Source organism: Poecilia reticulata, chromosome 23 (assembly GCF_904066995.2).
Source record: "Poecilia reticulata chromosome 23, P_reticulata-male-v2, whole genome shotgun sequence".
Taxonomy (NCBI): Eukaryota; Metazoa; Chordata; class Actinopteri; order Cyprinodontiformes; family Poeciliidae; genus Poecilia; species Poecilia reticulata.
The window spans coordinates 19,601,316-19,623,351 of record NC_088852.1 but is presented as its reverse complement, the minus strand read 5'-3'; the positions used below and the strand labels follow the sequence as shown (position 1 = coordinate 19,623,351).

Genomic DNA, 22,036 nt, shown 5'->3' with positions numbered 1-22,036 from the left:
TTTGCAGTTTATTTTTTGGAGCGCAACTGAAGCTTGATGTAATTCACAAGTAATATATTAACTTGACATTAACAAAGACACAGTGGGACGGAGCTTCCGGGAAATTATGGACAAGGAGAATCTGACTAAATCTAACTGGTTGTCAGACAAATTCTGGGGTTTATGTCTGCTTATCCCCAAGCTCAAAAACCGCAACCCGCGACTCATTTAATCAGCAAGCGACTTTAGAAAAAAAACAAGCTGCTTATAATAATCGGACTTGGCAAGCGAAACTCAAAAAAGTTCCTGTTTTTCCAGTAACAAAATGTGCATCTTTCTCTTCCCTCCATTGTTTACGTTTCTGTCACTGCTGATACTGTCGCATAGAAACGGTGGTTACTCCCCAAGTAGAGGAAAATGTAATTAAATTACAAAAAATAATAGTAACGCAAAGTGATTTTGTTAAGTAAATGTAGTCTGACTACTGGATTTGAAATAGTAACACATTAGATCACTCGTTACTGAGAAAAGTGGTTCGACATCACTGATCATAACCTAACCATTACCCTTATAGTGTGGATGGATGGAAATATGGAAATGGATGAAAAAAAAAAAACAATTGAAAAGTAAAAAAAACATTTACCTGACATCAGTCCTCACCTGTTCTCCTTTCTGGTTCTATTGTAATTCATATGATTTTTATATCTTCACACCCTGAAGCTCCACCTGGCTCTCCCATCTCTTCCCTGGCCTGCTCTTCTCATAATAAAATAGCTTAGTTTATTTAAAAAGTAATAGGCTAATACATATGTCAATAAACCAGCTGAAGACCTCTCCTGAGCTTCCTCAGTCTCTTCACCTTTCTTCAACAGCATCAGTATTCTAGTACTGCTTGCTCAATGAGATATTACATATAATATCTAATATAGCGGTTCTCAACGTGGGCGGTACCGCCCCCCAGGGGGCATTCAGAGGACTGCAGGGGGCGCTGGCGGACATTTTTACAAAAGGGGGGCGCTGGGATGACTTTGGGGAGCGTTTGGTCGAAGGTAAACTTTACACCTTAAATGCACAACAATGCCAATTTAGACTTTGAGCAACTTGTTAAAACTGCATTGTGTAACATTAAACCATGCTTGGCTGCAACTGTTTCGATGGCAGCTCTTCTATTCAGTGTTTGTTAGCTTCTGTTAGCTTCTTGGCGCAGCTCCGTTCTCCTGCTACTAGTAGCTAAAATGATGATACCCTCACTGTGTATCCCTCTGAAAAATGAACCCATTTAAATAAAGAAATCCCTCCATGGGTGATACCACGATAGAGAGCGTTCATTTTATAGCGTTAACACTAGGGGTTGCACCGATTAGTCGACTAGTCAATTCTTTTCTCTGCAATGACTTTTTTCTGGGCCAGTCGACTAGTCGCAATCAGATGACAAAACAGATTTTTCCAAGGAAATGAAAGAAGGTGGGACTAGGTGAGTTCGTCAGAAAGCTAAAATTGTATAAAAATGTAAATAATTTAACAAAGACAAACTGTAAATTACAGCATAGGCTCCCGCAATAGGGGCGTTGCGCGGCGGTTAGCGCGGCGCCCCGCATATAGAGACTTTAGCCCGCGGTAGTCAGGAGTCCGACTCCAGTCCTCCATTCGCTGGGCCTAGGCTGCCCCCCCCCCCCTCTGCCCCCTTTTTTATCAGGCTTTTTTATCCCCCCCAACTGATCAGCGTCACCCTGCGTATTGAAGTTTTTAACCTGGCAGCTTTACGCTCTTATGAAAATATGGTTTGACTACATCTGGAAACTAAGTCCAAGCTTCATCCGGAGGGTCTGATAGAGGCGATCTCTGCCGCCGTCTGCATGTTGGTTCAGAGAGCCGCTGCTGAGTCCACGGAGCTTCCTGTTGCGCATCGGGCGGAGGAGAAGCAGGAGGCTTCGTTGAATTCAACTGTAACCAAACGGAATCTGTTCATAATATGTTTGGTTTGTGATGTTCCAAAAGCGCCATTGTGGTCAGTGTGATAATTTGACTCCCATACGAGTAGCTATCCAGAGATCATCAGTATAAGCCGGTGTTTGGAAAAAAAAAGTCAGACCCAACTTTGTGCAACAAACTTTTCTCTGCTGCTCAGGAAGAATGATCCGTTTATTGCTCTTTTAATTCTGCATAATAGACTTAGTAAAAGCGAGAGAAGGGGAGGGGGGTGTCAATATTTGCCGTGAAAATAGCTGATAAAGCCTCCAAGTAGTTGTGAAGGGTTTTTGCGCTTACGTCATTATGACATCATCGCGACTAGTCGACATCGACTCGACTATTATCATGATGTAGTCGACCTTAAAAAATATGTAATCGTTCAACCCCTAGTTAACACTGGTGCTGTAAGTGGTCCGGTATGAAACGGAGGTGATAGAACAACACAGCACTTTTAAATTTCAATCATCAGAATACCGAAATTGTTTTCGTTGTTTTAAAAGGTTTATGTCAGTCTGCCTTTTCCCCATCGATACACTTCCCGACCTCCCTGAACCTTAGCGGCTTAAAAAAAAAAAGACGCGTACATTGCGCAAAACTCTGAAAGAGGAGACATAAAACGGAGCGATGAACTAGATGTGAATTATGGCATAAAAACAGAGAATCCGACGCTGAACAGTGAAAAAAATCAACACATGATGTGAAACACATGACGATTAGGCGGCGCAGCAGGTGATGAGTGAAGATTACTGATGGTGAGCATCAATAAGCGATAAAATAAATCTAGCAACAGGAAAGAAACTAAAGTGGACAAAGCAATAAACCAAGAGAGGACAAGACTAATGAAAGGAAACTAAATGGAAATGAATGAAGAACAAAATTCAAGAATAAACTAAGAAACAGTAAATACAGAGGAATAAACTGGTATGGCAAGACATTTCGAGCAATACTTAATACAGAGAACTGTATGGCAATAATAAACACACTATTTCCAGATAAAAGGTAAAATAATATTGTTGAAGTGCCATGAGTTTGTTGAGATGACATCTAATACTTAGAATAAATATATCTTACAGACCATAAAGAACTTATCGCTTATTTATGTTTTTAATTAGATTTATTATTCCTTCAATATTATTTTTCATGTCAGTGTTAATGTCATGAGGCTAATGACTCCATGACACTTTCAATTTGACTCATTAGGATTTGATTAAGAACCAGATTTGTTCTTTGTAATTTCTGTCCAGTAAAACTATTAATCTATAAATCAATAGACAGGTCTATATAAAGATATAATCCATGTTTCTGTCTCATATTTGTATGGCATTAAAAGAATATGGAACTTTAGTTTTTCCACTGAAAGCTCTGGTTTGCACAATAAATGCCATGTTGGTGAAATTTTATGGATGATTCTCTGATGTCCCATTTTCCTGAAGGCAGCACAGAGCTGCACCACCAGAAACTGACAAACACTGAAGAGAAGAAGAGTTATGATTAATGTAGTTACAGTTCTATCCATGTTTTAATGTTGCAGAGCTCAGTCGTTTTGCAAATAGTTCAGAGTTTAAACTGCCATGTTGTTCATCTTTTATCTGGTCATTTTGTGCAAGATTTAACAACTAGAAAATGGCACAAAATAAGAATATTTTTCCACTCTGATTGGCTGCTGTTAGGTCTACCAATTTTAACTTGAATGTTCATTAAATTTTTTATAGACACCTGTGAAAATTGTTTCTATTCCCATGACTTTTTTGTTCTCTGGGAAATTATTTTTGATACAGAAACAAGCATAAAAATCAAAACATCTACAATAGTGATAGTAATATTAATAATAAAATAATGGTCAGTGCAAATTAGCCTGCAAATGTCAGGGTCTGTGTTTTTCCCTCTTTTATTTTGTTCGTTTGTTTTCTTTGTTTTTGAGTTTTTTATTTTTTGCTGGAACCGTCATTCCTCCTGGCATCCACCAGATGTCACCAACTAGTAGAGCCCCTGGGAAGCTGCTGGGTTCAACCCGTGCTCACACCTGCAGCTCGTTTGGAGGGCGTGGATTGTGGATATAAGCAGCAGCTCCTCTTCTTCTCATCGCCTGAGTGTTTGCTTACTTCTGTAACTAATCGTTCCAGAGAAAGGCCCTCGGTGATCTGCTCTGCCCTAACTCCTTGTTGTCTTCCTCATCAGATGATCCTGCCGTCTCCTCGTTGTTCCCGTGTGTTCAGTCCTTCCCGGGTTCTGAGTGGGTGTGTTTCCCCGCTGCTGTGGATTACCTACCTCCTGTGTCCTCCCTCGACGCTGTCCACGTTACCGGCCAGACGCCACACCTCGTGTGTTCACTTACTCCCTTCGTCGATCCTTCTCCGGTGGATTCCCCTTCGGGACGTTCCAGGTCTTGAGACCCAAGCCCGAACCCAACCGGAGAAAAGGGTACTGCTGAACCAAAGTCAAGCCGCTCCTCCAACCGTTAACATACCTGTCCGCTCTCCAACGAATCATACAAACCTACGCTCTACTCAAGTCTTCCTCACCTTCCTACCAAGTAAGCATTTCCTGCCTTATTCCTGGAAAACATTCACCTTGCCGTTTCTAATCCTGTGTCTCCTGTTGGCAGTAAGACGACCCGGTCCTTCGTTCCAGTATTCATTCCCTTTCCTGACTTCAATAAATCATCATTGTACATTTATCCGTCTCTTCTGGTTGTATTCTTGCATGTGGGTTCAAAAATTGAGTACCAACATGACAGAAATTCTTTATCAGGGTGCGGTGAGGGATCTGGATAAAGGCTAGGGGGGTGCTGGCCCAAAAAAGGTTGAGAAACACTGATCTAATATGTTCTGTTGATAAATGGTTTGGTGTTGTAGCCATTGTTCACACTGACATTTCACTTTAAACAACAAAGGCTAATTTTATGGCTTTCATTGTGATGAAATACAAGATTTCTAGAGTAGCTAAGTTTTAGACAAAGTTAGCAGTAAAATGTTGGATGTGTGACTATTTCAGAATTAAAACGACTTAACCAAAAATATTTGGTTATATGAATGTAAGCTGACGAGATGCAGGCACGTGCAGGATGAGGGGAAGCTTGAGTCCCTGCCCCTTATCCTTGACGCCCCTATTGCCCTTTTTGAGTTTTTTTTTTCTTCAAAATGTTATTTGTGTGATCATTTCTAATATTTAGCTAAATACAATAATTCAGCAAAATAAATTATTCTGAATGCCCTCAGTCTAATAAAGACTGCGAGGATTCTCAGTTTCTCTGTCTCCATGTTAAGACACCTGGTTGATGGTGAAGAGGAGGGGGCAGATCTGCGCCCTCTTACTATCATGGGCAAGAATATACTTTTCCCAACATACACTTGTTTGTGAATACAAACTTAGGTCTGATGTTGAAGTAAAAAAAAAAACCTACTTATTTTTCTTAATTGTTTTCGCAATAGCAGAAAAAAAACCTCCTCGCCCCAAAACACAGTGAGGATCAACGACAGAACATTCCCATTCTCTGCCACTGCACCTTACAGAAACCTACAAAAAAGTACAATAGAGCAATTAAACAGAGAAAACATTTGTATTTTGTTCACCTTAGACAGGTCACCAGTCCATCACAGGGCCCTGAAAGCCAACAACAAATAAAATGCATGAAATAGAAACAAGAGGACAAAATCTGTCTAGTTATCTATAAATCAAATCATGTCTATAAAGCACTTGGTGTTGGTAACACACCAGTTTTTGTTGTTGAAAATGTAGCTAACTCCTCATTTAAATAAATAAATAAATAAACCATGAAGACGATGTGGAGGTTCATCCTCAGAGCTGGATGGTGACCTGGTGGAGTCAGAGCCTCTTCTGAGACAGAAAGTCTTCAGGTTTTCGAACACTTGATTTCTCTGGCTTCCTCTTTCATCTTCATTTGCTTAGTTAGACTGCAAACATATGTTGAAGATAAAATCATTGATGAACAAGTTATAACAACCTCACAATATCAAAGTCTCTCTTGTCTTATGGAGCTTAATTAAAACCAGGTTAGTTTATGAATAAAAGTACAAGTCGCAACAAACAACGTCCATGCATTTATAACATGAAGCTGATGATTGCTATAGTAATAATCATACAAGTCACAATAAAATGTATAAAATAATTATTTATGAAACCAACGTAAGTTATATATCTTTACTGTACTGTTTATAATTAAATGAAGATAATTAATAAGCAAACTTACCACCAGCTAGCAACACTTAGCAGCCTTCATCCCCCCGGGCTCCTTTTGTGACACACATTTCATTTCCATTAGTTGTTGTCCAGTTGTGTTGTCGTCTAACTCGGACGTCACCTGTTATCTTCCCTGTGTTCAAGTTTTTTCTTCTCTCGTTTTTTTTTAAATGAAAGTGTGCAATACCACCACCATCTGGTCTGGAGTGTGAACTGGAGCTAATCCTGTTGATTATAATCTGAAAATGAATTGGGTACTTTCTTAAACAACATTACATCATGATTATCATTTCTTTATTCTTTGCAATTTTAACAAAAATAGTAAAATATTATTAAGGCACCTAAAAAGGCATACTTTTTAGGTGCTTAAAAAGTATGCCTAAACATTAAATGAAAGTACTTTATAGGTGCCTAAAAAACATACTTCTGTATATGTATTAATTAGTTTTATTTTGTAACCAGGTTGCTGTGTACTGCAGACTTCTGCCCAGGTCCCGCTTGAAAATGAGATCTGGATCTCAATGGGCTTCACCCGGTTAAATAAAGAAAGTAAAAAAAGACATCCTTTATTAGCCTAAAATTTACACTGAGATGTAATTTAAAACATAGTGAAATTAATAATTTAAAGTAGTGTTAAGTGAATTTAAAAAAAATCTATTTTGAGCACATATTTTAAAATATACACAAAAAAATTTTCTTATATATATTTTAAATATACTTGAGCAAGTGTATATTTGCACTTGGGCAAATATATATTTTGTTCACTTAAAGTCTACTTTTATTTCATATCTTAAAAGTGTATTTTGGTACAATTATGTTTAAGTGTGTTTAAAGTTATAATTTCGAAATTGGTACAAGCTTTTAGCATACTTCAGATATATTTGTATATATACACTTAGTACACTTAGTACACTTAATACTTAGTATACTTAAAGTGTACTTTCATAAATGTAAGTATGTTTGAAATATATGTAAGCATACTTTTTTTCACCTGGGTTTATATCAGATTTTCTGATATAAAGACAGACATTCATTCTTGTATCAAATATCCTAATATAAAGAAAACGTACCACGACTGTCACCACAATCCACCTTAAAGCCCCAGTACCACCTGCTCGCTGTTCGCTCTCTGCTTCACCTTAACGTTTCTACCAGGCGGTTCGCACCCTGCTGACGGAATCTGGGCTGGGGGTGAGCGGCTGTGAATAGAAGTTACTGCAGAACCTCAATCTGCTAAAGAAAAGATTCGGCCCATAGCATTTGTGTTGGGAACGGGTTTTGGCTCTTTGTGGGTATTTTTTGTTTGTCTGCGGCTTCCCTCGTCATCAGTGACGTGCGGTGAGATTCATTGCTGGTGAGGCACTGAGTTACACTATAAAGACATCATGCATGTTATTGGACGTACGGAAATTTCGCGCAGGTATTGTCGAGAAAAGTCGAGCTCATCCCACTTCCCCATGCTGGAGATTTTAGTTTAATAGTAATAATAAATAAAATTACCGTAAAATTAATGACATAGGTGACATCAAGACCCAACAATAGAGTCAGACTGTAATAAAATGAATCTGGTTGTGTGTGTTGTTATTGTGTCCTGCAAACTTTGCTTTAATTCTACTTTTTTCTATTTAATCATAAAAAATCATAGTCAGGCAGAAAGAGAGTCATGAAACAGGAAGAGCTCATTTCCTTAATAAAGAGGAAGTTTCTTTCTTGCATCAGGCTAAAAATAGTTCAGACCATTCCTTATTTTAAAGCATTAAAGGTTTTTAAAGAATAAACTCTAAACATTTTGAGAGATTGGATAAAACCCAGAGTAAAATACTTAAAATAATGACTTATAATTATGCCAATAATTAATATCGGTTTAACCAGTGGTTGATGTTGGTTTGATTATAAGAATATTTACACTTACTCTCACACTTGTGGAAGTACTTAAAGGTGAAACAAGTAACTGTAATTTGGTATCAGATAATTACAATAATGGATTATTATTGGGTTCTTTTCAGAAATGTCTGTAATAACTCACCTTATGATTATAATAAGAGTAACTAATAAGTTATGGTTATTATAACATTATAAATGAATGTTGAATCAGATAAACTAAAAGGTTATAAATGTGATTTTGACATTGAACTTGAAAAGGTGTAAAATGTTGTAACTGTAATTAAAGGTCACTGATGTTGTGTAGGAGGTAGATGGTAGGTGGAAGGACAGGGCAAAAAGGGGAACTGATAGGAGAACGGAGAAGATAAAGCCTTATTGCTAAACTTCAACTTGCCTAAGAAAAGGTTGGGCAGGAAACAGAGGTAGGAGGAACTGTTGAGCAACTTGGGGACATTAGAACAGAGATCCGGTCATAAGGTCTCCAGGGTGATGGAGATGAGATCATCTGTCCAAGCAGTCAGCCAATGAGATAGGCACAGCAACAAAGCTAGCCAATGCAAACGCACCAAAAGGTGGATAAACCCTTTATAAGGTGGGTGCAACAGAGGAATCTTTGGTTGGATCCTTCAGGCAGCTTCGAGCCAAGACGGAGATGGACAAAGAACTCTGCAGCTGAAGAAGAGCCGGGGCCACAGAACCGAAGACTGTTCTGCACATGGGGACCAACCCGTTAGCCCCGCAACATGTGGCTTCAAATCGCACTTCTCTCAACAGCTGGGTTTAGACCCCCAAAGAACAAGGCAAAGATGAAGATAAAGACAAAGGCAAAGAACAAAGGCAAAGAGGAAGAACTGGTGTGTTCCTTCCGTGGGACCAGAAAGATCGTGAGACGAGGAGAAGGGAGCTACAGAGCTGCAAGACAAGAAGCTGAGGACCGCTACGCGCATGAGGAAGTCACCCTGATGCCCGAGACCTGCTGCTCTAAGTCAGTACTCTTCCTGTACTGGGAACCTCCTGCTGCTGCAACACCTTCTTCATCATCAGGCCAGTTCTGGGGTTCAAAATGCCAAACTCTGTCCGTCTCTCTCAAAGTTTCCCTTTTTTAGTTCTCAGTGTCAGCATTAGGGAAAGATAGGCTAGATTATTGATTTTACTTATTTGATTATTTCTGCTAGTGAATTAAGCTGTACTGACCCTTGCAAAATTGCCTTACTAATAAAATAATTAGCATTTAAGAAAATCTAAAAGATGTTGTGGACATTCAATTAATGAGTCACCTTAAAGTTCTTTGATGGTTGTGAAATAGCTATGAAGTTTGATTCTGGGAGGAAAAAGTAGAAATGTTTTATAGGTTGCTTTTAGCCAAAACTAAAATAATGACCTTGGGACTTAACTCTAAGTCACTAAATTTAATCTAGCCGTTAACAAGTGCCGTTATTTTAGGAGAGGAGCTACCGTTAACAGGAGTGGTTGTAGGGGTTATGTCGCTGTGAGGGCTACTCAGCGGATTGCCCCCCAACTGTAAAAGGTCATAACTTCTGGATCGAAGGTAGTCAGAGCTAGACGAGTCCTTTCCGACCCCAGTTTAAACAGATTATTCTCCACAAACTATCGCTAGGGTAAGACCCGAGTTTCTGGGGATTTTCCGGACCTGTTGGACAGAGAACTGGGCCGTAGTGAGTCCAAAGAGTTGTGAGGAGTGGGCGGGACTTACTATCGGGTAGTAACAGACATGGCGTCCCTGGGTGGGCCCGACCCTAATGAGTAGGAGGGCCTTACTTTGACCAAGTCAGTAAAAACAGACGAGAGGGTCTGAATAGCTCACTTGGGAGACCAGCTCTTAGGAAATAGAGTTGGGAGCGACTGATGAGGCTTATCAGCCGCGACCCTTGCAGTAACTGTACAGCGTGCAGGCGAGGGAAAAGCTTCCGCTTAAGATGAACAGCTGCATCAAGAAGGGAAGCCAGTAGCCAACCTAGCCTAGACCCATCCCTGCTCTAAGGTACCCTGAGAGGCTTTGGGGGATAGGCGACTCGGAGACAAAGAGACCGAGGAGTACGACGCAAGGTCGTACGTCCAGAAGATGTAAGTAATTTCACAAGGAAGTGGTGAAATGCATCTGGAGCTCAAGGTCGAGCATCTGAGCACACGCATGAGGGAGCTCATTGGCGTGGAAATGATGAAGTGGACTGTTATGTCCAACAGAGAAAAATTGTCTTTGTCGGAGCCGAGAAGTGGGACAATACTCCCAGAGGACGGGAGGTCCCAGAAGAGTACGTGGATGAGGTCGTGCGGAGCGTGCATGAAGCCCTTGGACATGCAGGCGTACGGCCTACCCGTAAGGAGCTGGATGAGCATGAGCTTTGGATCCCAGTGAAACAAGTCCAACGCGTGCTACGGGGCTGTGAGGTATGTGGACAATACAACGCAGGCCGCCAAGGGCAGCGGTTGGAAGGATTGACCATCAAAAGCACGATCCCCTGGGGCTCAATCTGCATGGATGTAGCAGGCCCCATGGATAACAGAAAAGAGAGGTGAGGAGTACCTCTTGGTGCTGATGGACATGGTGTAACAGTGACAGCTGAAAAAGAGCAGGTCTTCCCCTGCAGAGGAACTCCGTTCACGTCACAGAAAGCCGGAAGGCGAAGGCACTTCTCCTTTTTGCCCAGAGAGGGAAAGGGGAAGTTGCAGTTTACAGTGTCATTGAAAACAGGACAGAAAGTTTGGATTAAAGATCAAGATCGGCCTGTAGTTACGGTGATCAAGTTGAAATTCAATGGAATGGATTTTGTGAAGCAAGTACTGCACTGTAAAAAAGTATTACTTATGAAGAAAGGGGTCCACGAGGTCAGTGTTCAAGCCAGTTCTTAGCTAAAGCGAACCAGAACATTGCAAGAATCAAGCATCATGCCATCCTGTGTTAGACTGGCTACTATTACAGGATGATTGCCATTCAAAGAACAACTTCAAGGCTTAGGACTAGGAGGGCCCTGAAGAAATTGGATTATGCTAAAGAAGAACTCCTGTCACAAAAGGATGGATTAAACAGGAAAAGGGACTGAAGTCGTGAGGAAGGAGTGGCGTCATAGACAACCACCAAGATCAATCCTGCAACAAAGTGTTGAAATTACACCCAACACCTGGAAGCAACCTGTGGACTTCACAGAGTCCTGCCTGACAGAGTCCTGTTGCCTCCGACAACTCCAGTAACCCTTTAACGACCCCAGCGATGGAAAAGGATTATGATTATGGATAAAGCGTCATGCTGCTTATGCTTTTTGCTCTACTGAACATCCAGAGTTTTTTTATTTTTTATTTGAGGCTTTTTGCCCATCAACCTGTCCCTAAGGAATCTTCCACATCCTGAAGAACCAACGCTTCATTCAGCTGAGGATTTTTGTCACTGTTAAAGGATCAGAGCGACCTGGGTTCTCTTCAACATTCATCGCTTCCTGAGAGACATCAAAACTCCAAGGAGGGGGTGTCAAAGAGCAGTGGAGTTTGAAGACTGCTGAGCCCTTGGTGACAACTGAGAATCTGCATCTTCACATCCCAGGCTGCTGAGGCCTTGGTGACGACTGAGGATCTGCATCTTCACATCCCAGACTGCTGAGCCCTTGGTGACGACTGAGGATCTGCATCTTCACATCCCAGACTGCTGAGGCCTTGGTGACGACTGAGGATCTGCATCTTCACATCCCAGACTGCTGAGGCCTTGGTGAAGATGGAGGATCTGCATCTTCACATCCCAGACTGCTGTGGCCTTGGTGACGATGGAGGATCTTCACATCCCAGACTGCCATCTTCTCTTTCCAGGGGATGAGGACGCAGACCTGCAAGAGGATGTTGGGTTCCCAGCATGTGAAAGGTCTGACCTCGCGGAGGGGGTGTCGAGAAAAGTCGAGCTCATCCCACTTCCCCATGCTGGAGATTTTAGTTTAATAGTAATAATAAATAAAATTACCGTAAAATTAATGACATAGGTGACATCAAGACCCAACAATAGAGTCAGACTGTAATAAAATGAATCTGGTTGTGTGTGTTGTTATTGTGTCCTGCAAACTTTGCTTTAATTCTACTTTTTTCTATTTAATCATAAAAAATCATAGTCAGGCAGAAAGAGAGTCATGAAACAGGAAGAGCTCATTTCCTTAATAAAGAGGAAGTTTCTTTCTTGCATCAGGCTAAAAATAGTTCAGACCATTCCTTATTTTAAAACATTAAAGGTTTTTAAAGAATAAACTCTAAACATTTTGAGAGATTGGATAAAACCCAGAGTAAAATACTTAAAATAATGACTTATAATTATGCCAATAATTAATATCGGTTTAACCAGTGGTTGATGTTGGTTTGATTATAAGAATATTTACACTTACTCTCACACTTGTGGAAGTACTTAAAGGTGAAACAAGTAACTGTAATTTGGTATCAGATAATTACAATAATGGATTATTATTGGGTTCTTTTCAGAAATGTCTGTAATAACTCACCTTATGATTATAATAAGAGTAACTAATAAGTTATGGTTATTATAACATTATAAATGAATGTTGAATCAGATAAACTAAAAGGTTATAAATGTGATTTTGACATTGAACTTGAAAAGGTGTAAAATGTTGTAACTGTAATTAAAGGTCACTGATGTTGTGTAGGAGGTAGATGGTAGGTGGAAGGACAGGGCAAAAAGGGGAACTGATAGGAGAACGGAGAAGATAAAGCCTTATTGCTAAACTTCAACTTGCCTAAGAAAAGGTTGGGCAGGAAACAGAGGTAGGAGGAACTGTTGAGCAACTTGGGGACATTAGAACAGAGATCCGGTCATAAGGTCTCCAGGGTGATGGAGATGAGATCATCTGTCCAAGCAGTCAGCCAATGAGATAGGCACAGCAACAAAGCTAGCCAATGCAAACGCACCAAAAGGTGGATAAACCCTTTATAAGGTGGGTGCAACAGAGGAATCTTTGGTTGGATCCTTCAGGCAGCTTCGAGCCAAGACGGAGATGGACAAAGAACTCTGCAGCTGAAGAAGAGCCGGGGCCACAGAACCGAAGACTGTTCTGCACATGGGGACCAACCCGTTAGCCCCGCAACATGTGGCTTCAAATCGCACTTCTCTCAACAGCTGGGTTTAGACCCCCAAAGAACAAGGCAAAGATGAAGATAAAGACAAAGGCAAAGAACAAAGGCAAAGAGGAAGAACTGGTGTGTTCCTTCCGTGGGACCAGAAAGATCGTGAGACGAGGAGAAGGGAGCTACAGAGCTGCAAGACAAGAAGCTGAGGACCGCTACGCGCATGAGGAAGTCACCCTGATGCCCGAGACCTGCTGCTCTAAGTCAGTACTCTTCCTGTACTGGGAACCTCCTGCTGCTGCAACACCTTCTTCATCATCAGGCCAGTTCTGGGGTTCAAAATGCCAAACTCTGTCCGTCTCTCTCAAAGTGTCCCTTTTTTAGTTCTCAGTGTCAGCATTAGGGAAAGATAGGCTAGATTATTGATTTTACTTATTTGATTATTTCTGCTAGTGAATTAAGCTGTACTGACCCTTGCAAAATTGCCTTACTAATAAAATAATTAGCATTAAGAAAATCTAAAAGATGTTGTGGACATTCAATTAATGAGTCACCTTAAAGTTCTTTGATGGTTGTGAAATAGCTATGAGGTTTGATTCTGGGAGGAAAAAGTAGAAATGTTTTATAGGTTGCTTTTAGCCAAAACTAAAATAATGACCTTGGGACTTAAATCTAAGTCACTAAATTTAATCTAGCCGTTAACAAGTGCCGTTATTTTAGGAAAGGAGCTACCGTTAACAGGAGTGGTTGTAGGGGTTATGTCGCTGTGAGGGCTACTCAGCGGATTGCCCCCCAACTGTAAAAGGTCATAACTTCTGGATCGAAGGTAGTCAGAGCTAGACGAGTCCTTTCCGACCCCAGTTTAAACAGATAATTCTCCACAAACTATCGCTAGGGTAAGACCCGAGTTTCTGGGGGTTTTCCGGACCTGTTAGACAGAGAACTGGGCAGTAGTGAGTCCGAAGAGTTGTGAGGAGTGGGCGGGACTTACTATTGGGTAGTAACAGACAGTATGCAACGCTGGAGGGCAAAAAGACTAATCTTTTACATGTTATCCATACATGTTACATGTTAACTCAATGAAACTTAGAAATGTAGGTATTGATTTCGTTCTATGATCCACAGCAAAGGGAAAGAGAAGCATATACGCCAAGCTACACGCAGATTTGTTGCCATAGCAACTGACAACAATGCCACTTCATGTTTTAGGATTTAACACCAAAAAACTAGATTAGCTGCCGCTTTTTTTGGTTTCCCCTCTTATTTCTGGTTTCCCCTCGTGATGCTGTGGATTTTACCCACTGGTTGCCTGAGTCCCTCTTCGCTCTTCACCGCTGAAGAATCATTGACAATTCCTGGTTTCACGGCTGGCAGTCAGATCACAAGAACTTACTTGTCTGCCCTCCACCGCAAGCCTCTTCCATCTACCTCCAAGGAACTCACAGTCAAAATCACACTGGAACCTGGATCATCTGAAGAACCCTCACCTGCAAAGATACCACAACCCCAGAAAGAACTGTACTTCTCCCCCTGGCAGAAACCCACCACTTTAAGTAAGGTCATTCCATTTCCTCAGAGTCCAACCTGTCCATCTTGCCATCAACTCCCCTTCTCTCCCACTGTCTTCAGAGTTCTGACGACTCTGGGTTCCCATCCACAGGACAAGAACCACACAATCTCATATTTTCATCATTGTCAAAATTAACTATCGGATTTCCTATTTGTATTTTTGCTCCTGTTCTCCTGATCAAATAACTAAATCAAAATGTACCAAAAGCAGGACGGACTGGCATAGGACCTACCGAGGGACTCCAGGTAGATTCCAGCTGAGAGATGCGCAGCGGCTTGCTCTTCATGCAGGGCTGGTCCAAAGTAGTATTTAAATTAAGTTACAGATAAAACTCTCTTTTATTCATATTGTATTTTTGTTCAGCTGCAGAAGTTTTACAGAATCTGAGCTGAGTGCTATGTCACTGTTTTTGTAGTGTCAGTTGTAGCTCTGGAAGAAGAAACTTTAACATATTTTCTGTGCATCAGAGCCTGGCTGCTTTTGAGAGAACAATTCCAAAAAAAAAAATCCAGCAAGGGGGGAAATAAAGTTGCCAAAACTGAAGAACTCTTGTCTGTTTCATAAGTGCAATATAAGCAGAATTTAATTTGGCCTGTTACCCCTCCTAAGAACGTCAGCATCTCTCACCATGTTTAAATCAATCAATCAATCAATCAAATTTTATTTGTATAGCACATTTCAGCAGCAAGGCATTTCAAAGTGCTTTACATAATTAAAATAAAAACAGAAATAATCAGTGAGAGAGAGAAATTTAAAAAAATAATAAAAAAAACAAAATAAAAATAAAAACAAAAAAAACAAACATTACATCATTAAAACGTCGAAAAGAAAGAAGAAAAAATTAAAAACATTAAAGACATAAAAACATGGAAGACATCAAAACCCGCACTCTAACCCTAATTTAGCCATAAGCAACTCTAAACAGGTGGGTTTTAAGTTGAGATTTAAAGGCACCCAGTGTTTCAGCTGTTTTACAGTTTTCTGGAAGTTTGTTCCAAATCTGTGGTGCGTAGAAACTGAATGCTGCTTCTCCTCGTCTGGTTCTGGTTCTGGGGATGCAGAGCAGACCAGAACCAGAAGATCTGAGGGGTCTAGACGGTTGGTACAGTAATAACAGATCTTTAAGGTATTGTGGTGCTAAACCGTTCAGAGATTTATAAACTAACATCAGTATTTTAAAGTCTATTCTCTGAGCTACAGGGAGCCAGTGTAGGGACTTTAAAACTGGTGTTATGTGCTCTGTCTTCCTGGTTTTAGTGAGAACCCGAGCAGCAGCGTTCTGGATCAGCTGCAGCTGTTTGATTGATTTATTAGTCAGACCTGTGAAGACGCTGTTGCAGTAATCAATGCGGCTAAAGATAAATGCATGGATGAGTTTCTCTAGATCGTGCTGAGACATAAGTCCTCTAATCCTGGAGATGTTCTTCAGGTGATAGAAGGCCGACTTTATGACTGTCTTAATGTGGCTCTGAAGGTTCAGGTCAGAGTCCATCACTACTCCCAGGTTTCGGGCCTGATCGCTGGTTTTTAGTTGTAATAACTGAAGCTGTGCATTGATTCTAGTTCGCTCATCTTTAGGTCCAAAGATAATAACTTCAGTTTTGTTTCTGTTTAGCTGGAGAAAGTTTTGGCATATCCACACATTGATCTGTTCTAAGCATCTATTCAGTGATTGGATGGGTTCAGAGTCATTTGGTGACATTGTGATGTAGAGCTGTGTATCATCCGCATAATTGTGGTAGCTAATCATATGTCCTGTTATAATCTTTGCCAGTGGGAGCATATAAATATTGAAAAGAAGGGGTCCTAGGATTGAACCTTGGGGTACCCCACATGTGACCTTTGACCTCTCTGATGAGAAGTTTCCGATTGAAACAAAGAAATCCCTGTTCTTTATGTAAGATTCAAACCAGTTGAGCACTGGACCGGAGAGTCCGACCCAACTCTCCAGCCGGTTCAGTAAAATGTCATGGTCAACAGTGTCGAAAGCTGCACTGAGGTCCAACAGAACCAGCACTGTGGTTCTCCCACAGTCTGTATTTATATGGATGTCATTGAACACTTTTACAAGGGCCGTCTCCGTGCTGTGGTGAGCACGAAAACCAGACTGGAAGGAGTCAAAGCAGTTTGTTATTGTTAGGAAGTTATTTAATTGTTTAAAAACAGCTTTTTCAATAATTTTGCTGATGAATGGGAGGTTGGAGATTGGCCTGTAATTCTGCAGTAGGGATTTGTCTAGATTGTTCTTTTTTATAAGTGGTTTGATAACTGCTGTTTTCAAAGCCTGGGGGAAAACACCTGAAGAGAGCGATAAGTTTACTATTTGGATCAGATCATTAGCAACAACAGGCAGGACTTTCTTAAAGAAATGTGTGGGTAGGACATCCAGACAGCAGGAACTGGAGCTTAATTGACTTATAATTTCTTCTAGGGTTTTATAATTTAGTAGTTGAAATTGGGTCATTTTTCCTGCATTTGTTTTGTTTGGGCACAGCATTAGTACTGTCTTTGGAGTGGATGTGCAGATTAATCCTCTGATCTTTTGAATTTTCTCTGAAAAGAAACTAGAAAACTTGTTGCAGGCGGCATTAGATTGAAGTTCAGGTGGCAACGTCATTGGAGGATTTGTGAGCCTGTCAACAGTGGCAAATAAAGCTCGAGCATTGTTAATGTTTTTGTTTATGACATCTGCAAAGAAAGCTTCTCTGGCATGTTTTAGTGTTGTGTGATAGTTACGTAGTCTTTCCTTGTAGATGTCATAATAAACGTGCAGTTGACCTTTACGCCATTTCCGTTCGGCCCTACGGCTGAGTTGTCTTGCAGATTGAACTACTTGTGCATTTCTCCATGGAGATTTCTTCCTACCAGTCACAACCTTCACCTTAGTGGGGGCAATGTAATCAATGATATCTGAAAGTTTGCACTGAAAATCATCCACCAACTTATCTACGTCACTATAACTTAAGAGTGAGGAAGAAGAGTAGATTTGATTAAATGTTTCTGCTGTGTTTTCTGTGAAAGTACGTTTTGTGACAGTAGCTTTTTGTTCAAGTGGGTTAACGGATAAAGAACTGTCAAAGAAAACAGCAAAATGATCCGACAGGGCAATATCAGTTACAGAGACATTGGAAATATTCACACCCTTACTGATAACCAGGTCCAGTGTGTGTCCCTGAGTGTGTGTTGCTTGTTTGACATGTTGTGTTAAACCAAAACTCTCTAATATATTACAGAGCTTTTTAGCCCCTCGGTCTTGGGGGTTGTCAACATGAATGTTGAAATCACCGACAATTATCAAACAATCGTAATCAATACATATGAGAGATAGAAGCTCATTCAAGTCCGCAAAGAAATTTTCCACATATGTTGGTGTTTTGTATAGAGTTAGTGTCAAAGTTCGTTTGTGGCCTTTTACCTCGATTCCAAGATATTCAAAAGACATAAAATTACCCAAAGAGATTTTACTACAGTTTATGGTATTCTTAAATATTGAAGCCACGCCTCCGCCTTTTTTGTGTTTTCTATTTTCACTTAAAAAATTGTACGTAGGAGGCGTTGATTCAATTAGTACGATTGCTTCATTATTGTCATTCAGCCATGTTTCTGTCAGAAATAAAACATCAATATTATGCTCAGTGATGAAATCATTAATTAATAGAGCTTTAGAACAGAGAGATCTGGTATTTAAAAGAGCCAGTTTAAGTGACTCGGAGGCTGAAAGCTCTTCAGTCTGAGGTTCCTGTACACTATGCCCGCCACTTGGTTATGTCATTCCATGTACGCTTTTCCTGCCAGCATCTTGCACCCTGCTGTTATGTGCTGGACTGTCTCAGGGGCCTCCTTACACAACCTACACCTTGGGTCTTGTCTGGTGTGGTAGATATGAGCCTCTATTGCTCTGGTGTTTAGGGCCTGTTCCTGTGCAGCCAGGATGAGAGCCTCTGTGCTGTCCTTGAGTCCAGCTTTCTCCAGCCATTGGTAGGATTTCCTGATATCAGCCACTTCAGTTATTTGTCAGTGGTACATCCCATGTAGGGGCTTGTCCTCCCATGCTGGTACCTCCAGCACCTCATCCTCTGTTCCCCATTGTCTGAGACATTCACTGAGCACATCTTCTGTTGAGGCTTTGTCCTTGATGTATTTATGGATCTTGGATGTTTCATCCTGGACAGTGGCTCTCACACTCACTAGTCCTCTGCCTCCTTCCTTACGGCTCGTGTACAGTCTCAGGGTGCTGGATTTGGGGTGGAACCCTCCATGTATGGTTAGTAGCTTCCGAGTCTTAACATACGTGGTCTTTATCTCCTCCATTGGCCATCTAATTATTCCTGCAGGGTATCTGATTACTGGTAAGGCATAGCTGTTTATTGCACGGATCTTGTTCTTGCCATTGAGCTGGCTTCTCAGGACTTGCCTTATTCGTTGGAGTTAATTTGGCTGTGGCTCCTTTCCTTGTGACCTCATCGAGGTTGCCATTTGCTTGTGGTATTCCCAGGTACTTGTAACTGTGCTCTATGTAGTGAGACCCCTTCTGTGTGGATGACCTTCCCTCTCTTTGTAACCATCCGACCACACTTCTCTAGTCCGAATGACATCCCAATGTCAGTGCTGTAGATCCTGGTGGTGTGGATCAGTGAGTCAATGTCTCACTCGCTCTTGGCGTACAGCTTGATGTCATCCATGTAGAGGAGGGGATTGATTGTGGCCCCATTCTTGAGTCAGTATCCGTAGCCAGTCTTGTTGATGATTTGGCTGAGGGGGTTCAGGCCTATGCAGAACAGCAGTGGGGACAGAGCATCTCCTTGGTATGTGCCACATTTGATGGACACTTGTGCAAGTGGTTTGCAGTTGGCTTCAAGGGTGGTAGCAACATCCCATCGAGTTTGCAGTGAAAGCTCTTAGGGTCCTATTGATGTTGTACATCTCTAAGCATTCAATGATCCAAGTGTGTGGCATTGAGTAATAGGCTTTCTTGTAATCAATCCAAGCTGTGCACAGGTTGGTGTGTCGGGTTTTGCAGTCTCGGGTGACATTGTGGTCTACCAGGAGTTGGTGTTTGGCTCCTCTGCTATTTATGCCTATGCCCTTCTGTGCCGTGCTCATGTATTTATCCATGTGCCCACTTATCTTAGCCGCTCTGATGCCTGACATGAGCTTCCATGTTGTAGAGAGACTGGTTATTGGCCAATAGTTGGATGGGACTAAACCCTTTGAGGGATCCTTCTGGATCAGGATTGTCCGCCCTTCAGTTAACCATTCTGGGTGAGTCCCATTTTGTAGCCGCTGGTTCAGTTGAGTTGCCAGTCACTCATGAAGGGCAGTGAGTTTCTTAAGCCAGTAGGCATGGATCATGTCAGGTCCTGGTGCTGTCCAGTCCAGTTTTTCATTCCTGAGACTCTTTCTTGGACATCTGCCACAGTGATGGTTACTGGGGCTTGTTCAGGGAGGTTGCTGTGGTCCTCTCGTAGAGAGATTAACCACTGTGCATTGGGGTTGTGGGAAGCCTCTCTTTCCCATATGCCTTTCCAGTATTGTTCAGTCTCCAGCCTTGGTGGGTCTGCTCTGTTGTTAGTACCCTGCCATTGGGAGTACACTTTAGCTGGTTGGGTGGAGAAGAGCCGGTTAATCCTCCTGGCTTCATTCGCTCTTGAGTATCTCTTTAGGCGGCTGACCAAGGCTTGGAGCCTTTGTTTGGCAGTTTCGAGTGCTTCAGGTATGGGTATCTGGCTGTGCTTCTTAGGTACTGATCTTTTCATTGTACCCCTTTGGAGTTCTGACAGCTGGCTCACTTCCCTCCTTGTTATCTTGACTTTAGCCTCTAACCGTCTTTTCCATGGTGGTTATTTGGTCTCATGGTTGCTCTTGTAGCCAAGCATCTCAAGGATTGCTGATGCTGAACTGCATATCGGCTCATTGGTTTCTGTTATGGTGTTGGTAGGGATAGTTCTTAATGCTGCATTCACATCTTCAATGAGACTTTCTGATGCTACTTCACTCAACCGTTGTAATTGGGCCACGATTTGGGCCACGATTCTCTCTACAGGTCAGTTGCTGCCTTCTTCAGCTTTGATGAGTCATTTCTTACCCAGAAACTGCTAGTTGGTGTTGACTCCCCTCTGACCTGGCGTCCTGGCTCCTCCCCCTTGCCTCGTCAATCTGAAGTTGTGATAGCAGTTGCCGTTTGCGGATGTTGGAACACTGAGCTACTAGTTGTTTGGCAGTTAGTGTTGACTAGGGATGTCGAACTAACCATTCCTTTCACATTCTTTGCATGTAACCCCTCTGACTAGGGTTACTTGAGTAGTAGCATTCCAACAGATCCATGTTTTCACCTCTCGCCCATTTCCGTCTTGTTGTTCCAGTAGCCCATTTGTCATCAAGGTGCCAGAGCACCTTGAGTCAGCATCTGACTCAGACCTTGTTTGGCCGGGCGACGTCTGAGCCGGCCTGTTATGCTTATTATCAATGTCTCTCATGATATGAGGTAGGCTATATAGGTCAAAGGGTCTTGCCTAAGGACCCACACTGGATAGCTCAATGTCACTGTTTTATGTTTGCCCCAGCCTGGATTCGAACCCGGGTCTTCCGGGTGAAAGACTGGTGACTTACCCATTGACATTACATATATATACGTTCCCACCCTCATCTATGGTCATGAGCTTTGGGTCATGACTGAAAGAACGAGATCACGGGTACAAGCGGCCGAAATAGGTTTCCTCCGCAGGGTGGCTGGGCTCTCCTTTAGAGATAGGGTGAGAAGCTCGGTCATCCGGGAGGGACTCAGAGTAGAGACGCTGCTCCTCCACGTCGAGAGGAGCCAGTTGAGGTGGCTCGGGCAACAGGTGGATGCCTCCCTGGTGAGGTGTTCCGGGCACGTCCCACCGGGAGGAGGCCTCGGGGAAGACCCAGGACACACTGGAGGGACTATGTCTCTCGGCTGGCCTGGGAACACCTTGGGATTCCCCCGGAGGAGCTGGAAGAAGTGGCTGGGGAGAGGGAAGTCTGGGCCTCCCTTCTGAAGCTGCTGCCCCCGCGACCCGACCCCGGATAAGCGGAAGAAAATGGATGGCTGGATATATATATATATATATATATATATATATATATATATATATATATATATATATATATATATATATATATATATATATTAGAGGTGTGCCGATCGATTGGTCACCGATCATAATCGGCTGATTTTCGTGAAAAAGTGCATGATCGGTGATCATTGGCTCTTGTTGCACATACCGATCACCCACATCTCATTTTGCAGCCTGCCTGTGCTGCTGGTCTCCTCTGTCCTTCACACTGCACAAACGTGCAGCAACAAATCCTAAGCGATGTTGAACTATAACGCACTGAGTG

General features: G+C 41.9%; 1 long non-coding RNA gene across 2 annotated transcripts; it reads right to left on the bottom strand.

The window, feature by feature from the left end:
• Positions 1-5,490: 5,490 nt before the first annotated feature.
• Positions 5,491-6,266, bottom strand: LOC145550129 (uncharacterized). 2 transcript variants are annotated; one of them, XR_014085985.1, is made up of 3 exons: positions 6,161-6,266; positions 5,723-5,864; positions 5,491-5,553 (listed from the first exon to the last, which is right to left on the bottom strand). It is a non-coding gene; the product is annotated as an uncharacterized LOC145550129 (long non-coding RNA). The 2 variants fall into 2 exon arrangements; XR_014085984.1 differs by having other exon boundaries at positions 5,491-5,864.
• Between the last annotated feature and the right edge of the window lie 15,770 nt (positions 6,267-22,036).